Source organism: Lissotriton helveticus, chromosome 5_1 (genome assembly GCF_964261635.1).
Source record: "Lissotriton helveticus chromosome 5_1, aLisHel1.1, whole genome shotgun sequence".
Taxonomy (NCBI): domain Eukaryota; kingdom Metazoa; phylum Chordata; class Amphibia; order Caudata; family Salamandridae; genus Lissotriton; species Lissotriton helveticus.
This window is the reverse complement of record NC_136065.1, coordinates 672,668,322-672,685,356: the sequence shown is the minus strand read 5'-3', so window position 1 is coordinate 672,685,356 and position 17,035 is coordinate 672,668,322.

The following is a 17,035-nucleotide window of genomic DNA, read 5'->3' as shown; positions in this document are numbered from 1 at the left end:
TAAAACAGAGTAGTAAATGTACTACTACTACTACTCACCAAGCCCGGGGACCTCTACGCCGAGCGCGTCCAGCAAGTCCCGCTCCCGGTCCATGACATCGGTCCAGCGGTGGGTGGCCTGGTTATATGTGCGCCGGACCCCAGAGATCTTGTACATGGCCCGGCACACCTTCTCCCACCGCTGGCGGCGCTCCCGGATGCCATAGCCGGTCGCGATCTTGCCGCCTCCCAGGATCGTCTTGGGGAGGCGGCGCTGGACATGGAAGATCAGTGCCGCCACTTCCTCCGCGCTGAAGATCTCCCTCGGGACCACTTGCTCCCCCCTTAAACGCCCGCACGGGAGCCGGGCACGGGGTGCGGGACCCTTCCCCTTCTCAGGGTGCTTCCCGGCTCCCTTTACCATGGTCTGGGCAGAAATAAACTTAAATGATAAAGAAGAAATAGAATAGTGAAGAAGAAAAGAAAAGAGTTTAAAAGTAACTAAAAGCTGCAGAAAACACAAAAATATAGAGCTAGAAAAATAGAGGGTTAGATAATAAGTAAAATTAGATCAAAAAAACTTCAAACAAGCAAAGGATGGCAGAGATTGAGAGAGGATAGAGAAAGCATGCCCAGAACCATAGCAATGAATGAGAAACAAGATGGCCGCGCCCGTTCACGACCGCGTGGGTAAGTTCGCGCGAGATTTTCCTTGCGAGTACGCGCGAACTTGTACTCGCGAGCAGCACACTTTGCGAGATTACACATAGCGGGCGGAAACGGAATTACGTCACGCCAACAAGATGGCCGCGCCCGTGTACAACCGATAGGGTAACTTGGCAAACGAATAGCTAGAAGCGCCTCGCGAACACGCGCAAGATCACGCGAATATACACGTCGCAACAAAAACAATTTTGTATTCGCACGTATTCGCGGCTTCCGAAATCGATCTCGCACGGATTCGCGCCCCAAATAACGCGCGAAATTGCAAAAAAAACGATTTTAGCTAAAATGAAAGCAATGAGCAGGTGCAAAAGTTCAAACTTAACATTAGTAACATTCAAGGTAGTGCTTCCTGATGGGCCCCTCCAGAGTTTGCAACAATTCTATGACCCTGCTATGACCCAAACAACAGGCTCATAGAATAGCACCATAAAGGTCCTGTAAAAAAAAAATTTCACTGCAACAAAAAGCAAATTACAGATAAGGAAGGAAGCAGGTGCCAGCCAGACTGGAACTTTCAAAATTACTGACACATTAATGAAACACAAATTAATTGATGGCAGTTGAAGAAGGGCAGGTGTGCTAGCTTTTTTCAACCACCATAATCTACAGTAATAAATAAACCTAATAGGTGCCTGTGAGGATGTACTAGAGGGTGGCATGGGTGTCCCAGAGGGTGGCAGTGGTGAAACAGAGGGTGCTGTGAACCTGTGATGATAAACCAGACGTAGAAACAACATAGTCGCGGCCGTTGCAAGCCGAAAAGTAAGTTCGCAATTGCGAACTTGTCCCAAAATCGGCGCGAACACGCGCCAACACAAAAAACGGAAAAATCCGCAAGTCCGCTAGAGTTCGCGGATCTTCGCGGATTGCGAATCCGTAAATACGCAAGTTCGCGGATTGCCAATCCGCAAAATCCGCCCATGCTTAGGTGGGACCAGGGAGGGGGTGGTTACACCCCTTTCCCTTTGTCCAGCTTCGCGCCAGAGCTGGGGCTGGAGTGCCCCAGAACCGGTTTGACTGGATTTTGCATGGGACACCTTGTGTGCCCCAGGCAGTGTCTAGTTTCTTTCAACCCTCCCTGTTCCAATCCACTATCTCCTGTCTGGGCTGGTGTAACACCTCCCTGTGACAGGAAACCCTTTGTCCAAGCCTCCCCTGCCAAGTTTCGGTCAGCAGCAGGAGGCCAGATTTGTGTCGGGGCAGCAGCATCCATTTTGTGATGCTGAGGCTCTGGTTAGCATTACCCGCGTTTAAGTAAAGTAACATGTCTTCTCCCTCTAGAAGGGTGGAATGCTACCCTTGTCACCAGAACTGGCGAGGGGGTAGTATTCCAAAGTGTATGACACCTTACACGACATGTTTTGATAAAGCCAAACCAAAGTTAGCAATAACCGCGTGGATTATAATGCACTTAAGAGTATATGGTATGGCAATACCCTGGAACAGCAGTAAGGAAATGGTTCCGAGCACTGCAGACAGGCTCAGCTCATGCTAGAGCACCATCTCACATAAAACCAAGCACTCTGCCTCCAGGATTGTTAAGGCCTGCCATAGGAGGGACTTATAGGTATATATGTGTCCAGATATAGGTTTGATATAGGTATACTATATCTAAACAAGGGGTGGGTACACCACCTTGCCCTAGCGGAGTGATCAGCCAGTTGTGTCGATTTAAGTGACCAGCCAGGGGTGGCAAAAGATATGCTGCAGCCCCTGGTAGGCCTTGGATGCATCTATGCCCTGGGCACCTATAGTGCACTGTACAGGGGCTGATAAGGTGTCCATTACCAAATTGGTGATGTACCTATAGTACATGGTTATGAATTTAGAGAGAGAGCAGCAGGCTGTGGGTCTGATTAGCAGGCCCACAGCCACATTAAGTCAAAAACCAGTGAAGCAAAAAGCAAAAATGGGGTGACCATAGGAAAGCAGACCCTACTCTCCTACACAAGCCCCCCCCCCCAAACGCAGGGACATTAAATTTAACCTTGACCAGATAAGTCTTCATGTTCTAAGTGGAAGTACCTGGAGAGACCATCTGCATTGCCATGGTCAGTCCCTGGTCTGTGCTCCACTGTAAAGTCCATCCCCTGTAGGGAAATGGACCACCTGAGCAGTTTGGGATTCTCACCCTTCATCTGATTAAGCCACAAGAGGGGCTTATGGTCTGTCCGAATTAGGAAGTGAGTGCCAAAAAAGTATGGTCTCAACTTCTTCAGGGCCCAAACCACAGCAAAGGCCTCCCTCTCAATGGCTGACCAACGTTTCTCTCTAGGGGTCAGCCTTCTGCTAATAAAAGCAATGGGCTGGTCTTGACCATCTACATTAAGTTGTGAAAGCACAGCTCCCACCCCCAACTCGGAAGCATCTGTCTGAACAATGAACTGTTTGGAGTAGTCAGGACTCTTTAGGATTGGTGCAGAGCACATGGCCTTCTTCAGGTCATCAAATGCCCTTTGACAGCTAACTGTCCACTGAACCTTTTTGGGCATCTTCTTGGATGTCAGATCATTCAATGGTGTCACAATGGACCCATAGTTCTTTACAAATGTCCTGTAATACCCAGTCAGGCCCAAGAAGGCTCTGACTTGTGTCTGGGTAGTTGGAGGAGCCCAGTCCTGTATGGCCTGTATCTTGCTCTCCAATGGTTGAACCTGGCCCCCACCTACTAGGTGGCCCAAGTACACAACCTTGCTCTGCCCTATCTGGCACTTGGTAGCCTTGATAGTCAGGCCTGCCTTTTGCAGGGCCTCCAGAACCTTCTTCAGGTGGATCAGGTGATCCTCCCAGGTGGAGCTAAAGACAGCAATATCATCTAGATATGCTGCACAAAAGTCATCCAACCCAGCAAGGACTTGATTCACCAACCTTTGGAAGGTGGCAGGTGCATTCTTCAAACCAAAGGGCATCACCACAAACAGTAATGTCCACTGGGGGTAGAGAATGCTGTTTTGGCTTTAGACTCATCAGCTAACCCGATTTGCCAATAGCCAGCTGTCAGATCAAATGTGCTCAGATATTTGGCAGAAGCCAATTTATCAATGAGCTTATCTGCCCTTGGAATAGGATGAGCATCTGTCCTAGTGACAGCATTGAGACCTCTATAGTCCACACAAAATCTAATGTCTCTCTTTCCATCTTTGGTATGAGGTTTTGGCACAAGGACCACTGGGCTGGCCCAGGGGCTCTCTGATGGCTCAATAACTCAAAGTTCAAGCATTTTCTGCACCTCAGCCTTTATACATTCCCTGACATGGTCAGGTTGCCTGTAGATTTTATTCTTCACAGGCAGACTGTCACCAGTGTCCACCTCATGGGTGCACCAGTTAGTTTGACTGGGTGTAAGAGAAAACATATGTCTATGAGCCTGCAACACTTGTCTGCAGTCCCATTGCTGCTGGTCAGAGAGGCTGCCTGCCAAGGCTACTCCATCCACTGAACCATCATCAGGGTTTTGGGGTAACAAGTCTGGGAGAGGGTCACTCTCTTCCTCCTGTTCCCCATCTGTAGCCATGAGTAAACCCATTTCTGCCCTGTCCACATATGCCTTCAATCTGTTTACATGGAGCACCCTGTGGGGGCTCCTAGGGGTGCCAAGATCTACCAAGTAGGTGACCTCTCCCTTTTTCTCAAGTATGGTGTGGGGTCCAGATCATTTGTCTTGGAGAGCTGCTGGGGCCACTGGCTCCAGCACCCACACCTTCTGCCCTGGCTGGTACTCAGTCAGGATAGCCTTTTGGTCATGCCAAGCTTTCTGTAATTCTTGGCTGGCCTCCAGGTTTTTGGTTGCTTTCTCCATGTACTCAGCCATCCTGGAGCGGAGACCAAGTACATAGTCCACAATATCAAGTTTAGGCTTTTTGAGAGGTAACTCCCATCCTTCCTTCACAAGACACAATGGACCCCAAACAAAAGTTCAAAACAAAAGTTCAAAAGGGCTGTAGCCAACCCCCTTCTGTGGGACCTCTCTGTAAGCAAAGAATAAGCAGGGTAAAAGGATATCCCATCTACACCTGAGCTTTTCAGGTAACCCTTTTATCATTCCCTTTAGGGTCTTGTTGAATCTTTCCACAAGCCCATTGCACTGTGGCTGGTAGGGTGTGGTAAACTTATAGTTCACTCCACACTCTTTCCACATTGCTTTCAAGTATCCACACATAAAGTTAGTACCTCTGTTTGAAAGGACCTCCTTTGGAAAGCCCACTCTGGAGAAAACTCCAAGCAGAGCTCTTGCCACAACAGGAGCTGTTGGGGTCCTCATGGGAATTGCCACTGGGTACCTGGTGGCATGATCCTCTACCACCAGGATAAATCTGTGCCCAGATGCTGTTGGGGGAAGCATTGGTCCTACAATGTCTATCCCAACTCTTTCAAAGGGCACCCCCACCACAGGTAGAGGTATAAGGGGGGGCCTTTGTGGTGCCACCTGATTTGCCACTGGCTTGGCAGGTGTCACAGGAGCGACAAAACTCCTAAGTATTCTCTGACATGTGAGGCCAGTGAAAGTGTGGGACAAGTCTTTCCCAAGTCTTAATCTGGCCTAAGTGTCCTGCAAGGGGAATTTCATGGGCCAAGGTGAGACGGAAGCCCCTAAATTGCAGAGGTATAACCAACCTCCTGGTTGCACCAGGCTTGGGGTCTCTAGCCTCTGAATAAAGGAGCCCATCATCCCAATACACTCTATGGGTACCTTGAGCATTCCCAGCAGCCTCAGCAGCAGCTCGCTGTCTGAGGGGTTCAAGAGAAGGGCAAGTTAATTGAGCCTGCCCCAGATCTGCCCTTGATGGTCCCCCTGTCCCCAGAAACTCAACCTGATCAGGTTCAAGCTCTTCTGGGACAGTCTCCTCTTGGATCACAGAATCCTCCTCCTGTGAGGTCTGATTCTCAATCTGGGGCAAGTGGGAAGGCACTGCCTTAACCCTCTTGCTCTTTCTCTTGGGTTGTGGTTGGTCTATTGTTTCAAGATCCACCACAGGTTCAGGTAGGCTTTTCTTGGCCTGGGACCTGGGTACAGCAAGGACATGTGCTGGAGTCCCTAGCATTTCTGCATGGGTCCTATACTCCACTTCTGACCACAAGGATTCCTCGAGATCATTGCCCAAAAGACAGTCAACTGGGAGGTCTGCACTTACAACAACTTTCTTGAGGCCATTTACCCCTCCCCAGGAGAATTTAACAACAGCCACACTATGTGTAGTAGTGGCATTGCTAGCATTGGTCACTAGGTAGTTCTCACCTAGTATGATTTGTCCAGGGTCCACAAAGTTAGGTGTCACCATAGTGACACTGGCACATGTGTCCCTGTAGGCCTGAGCCAGTTTCTCATTAATCAAAGGCGTCTGCCTATACTTGCCCACAGTACTGGGACTCATAGGAGTGATCACAGATATGTCCACATCATATAGCAGAACTGCCTGAGTAGGGATTCTGACTAGGCCAGACTCCATCTCAGTACCCAGGGTTAACCCTACTATCCCCTTAGGTTGTGCACTACCACTGCTAACTGTACTAGGGGTGCAGGTGTCTGAGGGACTGCAGATGTAGGTACTGGATTTTTCTTGGTGCACTCACTTCCCCAGTGGGAAGTGGACTTACAGCTATTGCTCCAAGGTTTCTTTGGGCCATCATTCTTCTTCTTGTTTCCATTTTGGGAACCACCCTCTTTCTTAGAATTATTTTGGGGGCCTGAAGAAGACTTCTGGTCTTTTTCTTTTTCTTTCTTATCCCAACCCTTCTGGTCTGCCTTCTTTTGATCACCTCCTTGGTTCTGAGGTTTTTGCTTAACCCTTGTTCCGACCCATTTGTCTGCCTTCTTACCCAATTCTTGGGGAGAGGTCAGATCTGAGTCAATAAGGTGTTGATGCAATTGCTGGTTCTGACAGGTATTAAGGATCTGTTCTCTCATTATTAGATTGTACAATCCTGTATAGTCTGAGACTTTACTTCCCTGCAACCAACCCTCCAGAGCCATAGTGGCACAATCAACAAAATCAGTCCAGTCCTGAGTCTGAGCTTTGAGGTATCTCTGAACAACAACCTGTATTGTTCAGTGGTTAGGCCAAACACCTCAATAAGAGAACTCTTCAGGACAGAGTAGTTTTTAGCATCCTTAGGTCTAACAGTGAGGAGCTTATCTCTCCCTTTCTCAGAAAAGGAGAGCCACACGATTGCTGCCCACTGATCTTGGGGGACCTGCTGTACCATGCAGGCCCTTTCCAGAGCAGTTATCAATCTGTTGATATCATCCCCATCTCTGTAGGGGGGCACAATCTTACTCAGGTTTCTATGTTCATAGGACCTGTCTTCATCTTTAGGGATAATGCTGCCACCAGTTGGTGTCTCCCCACACAATTAAGTTCCCTTGCTAAAGCAAGTTTAGCTTGGGCCAGGGGGCTATCTCTTCCCTCTCTAACTGGAGTTTGACAGCTCTCATCCTGGCCTTATGCTCTTTTCTCTGGGGGGAAGTCATTCCCCTTTGAGAAGCCCTTGAGGCACTAGAAAGGTTACATCCCCTAGAAAGGAATCTCTCTCTTCTATTGCCTGGGAGTATCCTGTTATTGGGTCTGGGGAGATTTGTGTCTCCCCATCTCCATGTAGGCTCAAGTTAGCATGGCTAAGTCTTCTAACTTGGACCTGGTCATCCCCTTGTTCCTTATCTGACTCTGAATCTGAACTACTGGATTCTGACTGCTGTCCCACCTCCTCATCTTCTACCTCTGGGGGGATGGGGTCAGTTTCAGGGGGGTTTACCTCATCTCCTGGATTCCTTTTGTGATCTTCTGTATCTTTAGCTAAGTCATCTGCCTCTAGGATACCTATCAGGATTGAGATAGTGGGGTTGTGACCCCTTTTCAGCCACCTTGAGTTGCACAAGCCACTCAAGTCCTTGATGCTGAGATTTGCATATCTGGAAGGTGCCTTGGCCAGGTCACCTCTCACAGGTAGAGAGCTGGAAGCTTCACCTGTGCCAGACATGCTTCTAGTGAGGTGTAAGTGATGCACTTACCTACACTAAGTGTTTTCCTACTGTACCTTGCTAGTGAGTTGTAGGCAGGGTGTGCTAAGCCCTTTGATCTACAACTACTAAGTTTAGTAGAACTTAAATATGTAAGCTTTGTTTATATGTACCTATGGTACTTAATGTGATCTTTCAATTTGATAAAAAGATTGCAATGGTAAATCAACAGCAAGCTCAAATCCCAACTGCTGCACACCAATGTGAGAAGTTGGCCTGATGTATGATGTCTCCAATTCTGGGGGTACCTTGTATCAGTCCAAACAATCCCTTATGGTGGTGGGTGTAAGTCAACCTTAAAAGACAAGCTATCCTAATGGTAGCATGGACTAAGCAGCCTTCAGTCTTAACTCAAGAGGGCATGTGAAGCCAGCTGTTTTACCATAAGCAATCCTGTAATATCAAATGAAAGGACACCACACAAGTTATATATTATAAAAATATATGTATTTATTACTAGAATAATCCCCTATACTCTTTATGAGTATAGGAGCACAAACGTTAAAACAAAAGCACAGTTAAACATATGAAAGTTGCACAATTATGGATGAGGCCGGTGGCCACTCAAACCATATATCAAAAGAGTGGTATAAGTATCACTTTTCGAACAGTGGTAAGGCCTGGGGCCTTGGGAATCACTGGGACTACACTGGACTAACAGCAGTTAGGACGGGAGTAGCTCGCGGGAATAGGGTGCAGCGCTAAAAGCACACACATGCACCAATGCAAAGTCAATGGTGCGTAAAAGTTCTTGAGTTACAGTTTTAAGAGTCTTCCGACTGGAATAGAATTACCACCCTTTAAACTTAGACACTAGAGGTGTACACCACTACAGGAGCACCGGTGTTAGATCGTTACCTCACCCACAGGAAGCGGGTGCATAGGTGCCAAAGTGTGTCAGGTTTCGTCGTGTAGATCTATGGAGCCTGGAGATGAACATGCTGCAGGCGTCCAGTAGAGAAGAGTCCGGTTGGATCCAAGGGTGGATTGAAGATGTAGAGTACCTGAAAGCAGAGGGGACAGAGTCTGGGTCACTAGCCAGTGACCAGGAAGGAACCAGGAAGGAACCAGGCAATGTTGGGCGCATTCAGGTGCTTGATAGGAAGCTTGTCTCCGCTGCCACGTGGACTCTGGGGCATCGAGGATGTCCAGGAGTGGATCACGAGCTGTCCCACAAGGGCTCTCACTGTCGGCGGTGTTGGCTTCCGGATCGGAGTTAATAAGCCTTGGCAAGTGAAACCCACGCAGGATTGGAAGATCGCTTCTTGTTCGGCCCAGCAAGGTCAGATAGATTGCTCCTTTTCAGTGGAGCGAGGGCCATTTTGGAGCAACTAGACCAGCAGTGTAAATTTAAAGGATCGTCAGTATTGGGGCCACTATCCAACGGGCAAGTGACCGGATCAATGCGTCAAGCAGGAAAATGCAAAAGGGCCTCACACAGCACTCGGTGAGTGTGGAGGGGAGATCTTCAATGCAATAGTTGCACAGGGCTGGGGCTTCTCAACCCCCAATGCACAGCTTCGAGGGAGCTTTGAGAGCTGCACGGTCAGCACTTCATAGTTTTTTCAAGATGGCCGGCTCCACGCTTCACGTCGCATCCACGGGTCTCAGATTCGCTGGGACTGTGAATCGGACTGTTAGAAGTCAAGGGAAGCTGGTCTTGTTGATCTCTGTTGCTCGAGTTCCGGCGGGAACTGCAACAAAGCAAACCGTTGGGTGCTGGATGGTGCCTGTTTGCACAGGGTGGTCACTCCTTGACCACAAGGGAGATTCTTCAGTCTTCCACGTCGAGTGGGATGTCGAATGGTCCAGAGTTCTGAATCAAAGTTTCAGTCAGGATAATCTGATGTGCACTGGCACAGCTCCTACCTTTATTCCAAATCAAGGGTCTGGATTACCTGCTAGGTCCCTCCTATGGGTGGGGGCAGGGAGTGGGGTGGTTACACCCCTTTCCCTTTGTCCAGTTTCGCGCCAGAGCTGGGGCTGGAGTGCCCAGAACCGGTTTGACTGGATTTTGCATGGGACACCTTGTGTGCCCCAGGCAGTGTCTAGTTTCTTTCAACCCTCCCTGCTCCAATCAACTATCTCCTGTCTGGGGTGGTGTAACACCTCCCTGTGACAGGAAACCCTTTGTCCAAGCCTCCCCTGCCAAGTTTCGGTCAGCAGCATGAGGCCAGACTTGTGTCGGGGCAGCAGCATCCATTTTGTGATGCTGAGGCTCTGGTTAGGATTAACCGCGTTTAAGTAAAGTAACATGTCTTCTCCCTCTACAAGGGTGGAATGCTACCCCCGTCGCCAGAACTGGCGAGGGGGTAGTATTCCAAAGTGTATGACACCTTACACAACATGTTTTGATAAAGCCAAACCAAAGTTAGCAATAACCGCGAGGATTATAATGCACTTAAGAGTATATGGTATGGCAATACCCTGGAACAGCAGTAAGGAAATGGTTCCGAGCACTGCAGACAGGCTCAGCTCATGCTAGAGCACCATCTCACATAAAACCAAGCTCTCTGCCTCCCGGATTGTTAAGGCCTGCCTTAGGAGTGGCTTATAGGTATATATGTGTCCAGATATAGGTTTAGATATAGGTATACTATATCTAAGCAAGGGGTGAGTACACCACCTTGCTCCAGCTGAGTGATCAGCCTGTTGTGTCGATTTAAGTAACCAGCCAGGGGTGGCAAAAGATATGCTGCAGCCCCTGGTAGGCCTTGGATGCATCTATGCCCTGGGCACCTATAGTGCACTATACAGGGGCTGATAAGGTGTCCAGTACCAAATTGGTGATGTACCTATAGTACATGGTTATGAATTTAGAGAGAGAACAGCCGGCTGTGGGTCTGATTAGCAGGCCCACAGCCACATTAAGTCGAAAACCAGTGAAGCAAAAAGCAAAAATTGGGGTGACCATAGGAAAGCAGACCCTACTCTCCTACACTGACCTTCTGGTCCAATGTCAACAACGACGAGATACGCAAGGTCATGAACTCCATCCACTCAGGATCTCCGTCAGACCTGTGCCCACACCACGTATTCAATAAAGCAGACGCAGCCATCGCACCCCAACTACGGAAGGTCATCAACATCTCCTTCGAAACAGCAACATTCCCGGAAAGCTGGAAACACGCTGAAATCAACGCCCTCCTCAAGAAACCTAAGGCGGACCCCAAGGACCTCAAGAACTTCCAGCCCATCTCCCTGCTCCCGTTCCCGCTGAAGGTCATTGAGAAACTCGTCAACATGCAACTGGCCCGCCACCTGGAAGACAACAACATCTTGGACCCTTCCCAGTCCAGACGAAACCACAGCACGGAGTCAGCCCTCATCTCCGCCACAAACGACATCAGGCACCAACTAGGCAACAGCAAAACATCAGCCCTGATCCTCCTGGACCTGTCAGCTGCCTTCGACACGGTCTGTCATCGCACTCTAACGACACGCCTCCTAGACCCGGAATCCAAGAGAAGGCCCTTGACTGGACCACATCCTTCCTCTCTGGCAGAACCCAGAGCATCCGACTCCCGCCCTTTCGATCCGAACCCACCAACATCATCTGCGGCATCCCCCAGGGCTCATCCCTCAGCCCGACGCTGTTCAACATCTACATGGCCCCCTCGCACAAGTGGCCCGCCAACACGACCTCAACATCATCTCCTACGCCGACGACACCCAGCTCATCCTCTCCCTCATCAAGGACCCGCACACCACCAAAACCAACCTCCACGAGGGAATGAAGGCCGTCGCCGACTGGATGAGCAACAGCCGTCTGAAGGTAAACTCAGACAAGACGGAGGTACTCATCCTCGGACCCACCCCCTCAGCCTGGGACGACTCCTGGTGGCCGACCACACTGGGAACAGCACCAACACCCACCGACCATGCACACAACCTAGGATTCATCCTCGACTCCTCCCTCTCCATTTCTAAACAGGTCAACGCCGTCTCCTCCTCCTGCTATAACACCATCCGCATGCTCCGCAAGATCTACCAGTGGATCCCGACCGAAACAAGAAGAACGGTGACACAGGCCCTAGTCAGCAGCAGACTGGACTACGGCAACGCACTCTACGTAGGAATCCCAGCCAAACACCTATGACGACTACAACGCATCCAAAACGCCTCCGCCCGACTGATCGTCATCGTCCCCCGTCGCAGCCACATCACCCCCCACCTGAGAGTCCTACACTGGCTCCCCTTCGACAAGAGGATCACCTTCAAGCTCCTCACCCACGCACACAAAGCACTCCACAACGCCGGACCAGCCTACCTGAACAGCAGGCTCAGCTTCTACACCCCCACCCGCAAGCTCTGTGCCGCCAGTCTTGCCCTCCCGCTGTCCCACGCATCCAATAAACAACCTCCAGCGGCAGATCCTTCTCCTACCTCGCCGCCAAGACCTGGTACACCATCCCTACCCACCTATGGCAGACCCAAGACCTTCTCTCCTACAGAAGACTACTCAAGACCTTGCTCTTCGAGCAGTAGCGGCACTCCCTCCCCTCAGCACCTTGAGACCCTCACGGGTAAGTAGAGCGCTTTACAAGTACTCTGATTGATTAATTGATTGATAAAACTATTTATCATAAGGGAATTTCAGTGTTTTTGAGGTGGACCTTAAAATCAATCTCAGTAAATCATTTGCTATGAGAAATAGCCCCAAAACACTAAAGCCAGGACATTTCATTTAGAAGGAATGGTAATCTCTAAAGGGACAACTTTTACATATTGGGGTTTTCTCCTTGAGTCAAATTTGAATTGGAACAGTTTATATAACACTAGGGCAATACAGTTCCAGAGAGCCATAAAGTCGTTTTTTAGCTTTGCACGGAGACTGGATCACAAAACAGTGAAATGATTAGTTCAGACTTATACAAGTAAGTGTGTTTAATTAGCGATCTATGGAGCAGGTATCTTGGGGTATAAATGTGCTAAACAGTTACAGCAGGCTGAAAACTAATTTCTGCAAAGATTTCTGTCTGTCCCTCAATCCATACTCTCCTTTATGTGTTATTCTGAGGTGGGGGTGGACCCCATGGTAGACAGTATTAAAATGAGCCTTTTACTTCTTTGGCTAAAGCCTGGGCTAATCCGGAAGTCGGCTTCACAAGGGAACTGTTGGTAGATTGTCTTTCTTTAGACAATGGTATGACGATCCCCTGGATAAACTATGCTAAAAGTGACTTTGTAGATTTGTGCCTGCCGGAGTTTTTTCATAATCCAGACAATATAGAGGCATGTGCAAAGAAGCAGATAAAATACCTGTTTCTGGAGAGGCAAGCCAGACTTCCTCTGGGGGACTTCGAGAAATTACATTCTAGTATTAACTTCAGTCTAACTAAACAGTTCCAGGGACGTGAGTTTTATATGGGGAATGTTTTTAACTTTTAGCATAGGTTTTATCTTACTGGATTTTGTTTTTAATCTGTTCACCTCTTAGGGCCTCTTGAAGAGTCTGGCAACCCACGGTTCACCAGACTCATGGGGGCATGCCAATTACAGTCTTCCGACTGCCCTGTTACAACCAGGACAGTCGGGCAACCCTAGGACCATGGTAACCATCAGGAATCAGAGATCCCAGATGGTGGTGCAGCTGTCTTGAGGCCGCAATACGCTTGGTGGGCGGCTACAGCCCTGCCAAGCATATTACGAGTTTCCACACTGCCATTCTTTTCATGGTTGTGTGACCGCCATGAAAAATGTGGCAGTGAGGAATCAAAGTGAGCCCTACAGGGCTCCCTTGTGCCTCTGCACCACGGGGTGCCTACAGGGGGGTGCATGTTGTGCCCCCTGTGCATATGCACCCCAGTATCTGCACGGCATGGACTGCAGCAGTCGCTGAGATGCAGGTACTGATATTGATGTTCCCATTGCAGTATTTATTTTTATAGGCACCACAGTGGGAACGCCAAAGAACCGCCCGCCTGACAGGAAAAAACTTCTAATCTAGCAGGCGATTATCCATGGGTTTGGTGGTGCGGGAGCCGGGCAGTCCTGCTCCTGCACCACCAAACTCATACTGTTTCTGGATAGGTTGATTGGAATTCTTCACTTTCCAACTGCCCCTGCAAAAATGCCTCTTCAGAAACACTATGCACTTACTGCTCTTTTGCAAGCTTTATTCTTCTGTTCCAAAATGCTTTTTGGTACCAATTCTACGTGCTACTAGTATTAGACAACACAAAGAGGCCCTAGTCTTCTTGCAGCAGTGGAGTAGTCTGAATATGTGCGGTGCAGTGGTTAACTTTATCAGCTGTTCATGGTGATTAGGGGAAGATATGGTACCTTGAATTGTTTTTTGTGATTTGAATTGCTTGATTCTATGAACAGTGCATGAAAATTGTTCTGTGGTTTTATTATTTAGTTTTTTTTTATTACCACTAAGTTAAGCCTGACTGCTTGGTGTCAGGCTACCTGAGGTTTTAAAAAAAATGTTTTTCCTTTTGCATGGGAGGCAAAACAAATGCAAAGGCAGCAACATATTATATTTTCAATACAAATACAGTCTTGTCACCAGGGGGGGTAGAGCAAAAAAATACATAATAAAATGCCGCAGAATTTAGCAATCAATCTTGGTTCATTCCATGCCACACTGCGTTAAATCTCAGCATCGAATTTAAGCCTCTAACTTTAGCCAGGGCCTTCTCACCTCCATAGCAATAGCCCACCATTCTGCTGCATTACAAGGTCTGTGAGAAATCCAGGCTCTAGAAACAGCTAGTTTAGCAGTAACTATGATTATAGATAATAATGCGCGATGTGCCCGATTAGCATCCCCCGTGTAACCCAACATAATCTCCTCATTAGAAAAAGTCAGATCTAATCTAAGGCAATTTTTACAGACCAGTATAACCTCCTGCCAAAAAGCCCTTAACTGTGGGCATGTGACAAACATATGAACAATATTAGCCCCACACTTAGGCCAGTTCATCCTATTACTTGAATAATGAGTTCTTGATTGCCCCAACCAAGCTATCCTATCTGGAGTATAATACAGCATACATACTGTTTTAAATTGTTGGAATCTCAAGTTAGTAGACCCAACAGCATCTTTTAGTGTAAAGGGTGCCTCATCCAATATTGTAGGCGTTATTTCAATCGCAAGCGTTGAGCTCCATTTTAAAGCTAGCTGTAAACAAGGATCAGGTCTATCCTGGCAAAAAAGCTTGTATGCCCCACATATTGTCTAACCCTGGGCGAAGCACTACGCTACCCTCGCGTAGTTTGCGAAGTTTGCGCAACTTCGCACTACGCAAACTGCACTTAGCTCAGTGCGAACACGCGTAGCGCAGCGTAGCGTAGTGCAGCGGTCATTTTTTGCTTGTTCGCGGTCCTCAACATCATGTTCGCGACCGCGAACAAGCAAAATGACATCCCGGCGAGACTCTCAACGCGGCTAGGTCAGGTTTCTCATTGCGAGTGGTCGTGCATGCTCACGACCGCTTGCAATGAGAAACTACCAGTTTGCGTTGAGAAAGCTGCCGCTCGAGTAAAAATCTACTCGAGCGGCAGAAAACTGCAGCTCGCACTGTGCAAGATGCCGTTTTCAATGATTGCACAGTGCGGGATGCTTGTTCGCACTGTGCAATCATTGAAAATGCATCTTGCACAGTGCGAACATGCTACTACGCAGCTCGCGTAGTGCTACGTGAAGTTCGCGTAGTGCGAAGAGCACTTCGCGTAGCTTCGCGTTGCTTCGCGTAGCGCTACTTCGCGAACTTCACCCATTCTTCCGAGGAGAATCATGTAAAAACCAGAATAGTTCCTGAGTCGCTATCGATTTAAGACACTGTGAATTAAAAAAGATATCTCTACCTTGTAAATATTTATAACAATGTTGTCTTGGTATCAGAAAAGTATCCTGCAGACTCTGAAAAGTTCAAAAGCCATCACAATCATAGGGATCTTCCAGCTTATCCACACCAAGTCTAGCCCACTGTTTCACTAGCCCATCATGAAAACTATCTGGGAGGAGTGGATTAACCCAGAGAGGGAATTTGTTAAAGTATATCGGTAAACAATACCTAGCAACAATTTCTCGCCAGATGGAAACTGGCCCCCTGAGGGTCTTGAAGCATACCCTTTTAAAGTAGTTCAGATCATGGATCCGGTAACTAAACTTACAGCTATCCTGGCCTAGTAAAAGTTTATGGTTGAAATACTGGCCCCTGTTAGAGAAAAGGCTAAGTAGCCTATTCATGAAAGAGGCCAGATAATATGATTTGAAATCAGGGAGTAAAAGGCTGCCTTGATTAAATGGATACTTTAAAGTTTTTATTGCACAATGAGCACCCTTATACCCCCATATAAAGCTCCTCCCTGCCCCCTCTAGCTTTTTAAAAAATAAATTAGGAACTCTCAAAGGATTTGAATGAAATAAGTACAAATATTTTGGGAGAATTGTCATCTTTATAATATTACACCTACCTATTTTACTTATGGGTACTTTATGCCAATTCCTAAAAAAAATATGACATTGCCCAGTAAAATGTCATAGTTTAGTTTAATTATACGTTCACGCTGGGACATGATACGAATGCCAAGATAAGTAACTTCAAATCATGCTCCCATAACAGGATTATCTGTTTTAAAATGCAATAAGACCTGAGTTTTGTTGCTATTAAATTCATATCCAGAAAAAGAACCACATTTTCCTGCATCTTGGATGATTAATTCTAAAGATTGGCCCGAATCCGTCGTGAAGATAGCAACGTCATATGCTTAAGCATTGACTTTTAATTTGTTGGGTCCTGGAGATAATAGCAAAATATTTTTATTGGCAAGCAAAACCTGATGAAAGGTTCAAGATATGAAGCAAATAAAAATGGGGAAAGAGGGCATCCCTGGCGCATACCCCTATTTATACAGAAAAGCCTAGACTGTGAGCCAGCATAGCTTTATTTAGCCTGTGGTGTACGATAGAGCCTGAGATGCCAGATGAAGTAAGAGTAGACCAGAGACAGCCCCATGCCACAGTGTTGAAAGCTTTCTTCGCACCCAATAATATCATAACCAAATTAACACCGGATTGTTTAGCTAAATCAAATGCCATTATAGCAGTGTTAGTATGTGTCGAAGTATCTCAACTTGCTAGAAAGCCATGCTGTTGGCTAGAAACCAGTTTAGACATCAAAGGAGTGAGGCGATTAGCTAAAATGTCAGCTTATATTTTTGCATCGTAGTTTCGGGAAACAAGGGTACCCCGTTATGTGAACCTGGGATTAAATATTTATGATAAGAACAGTGGTTCAGGGTAGGCCTAATAAGGTCCTGTTAACACAAGGTTAAATATTGTTTGGTCTGATGAACGAATCGT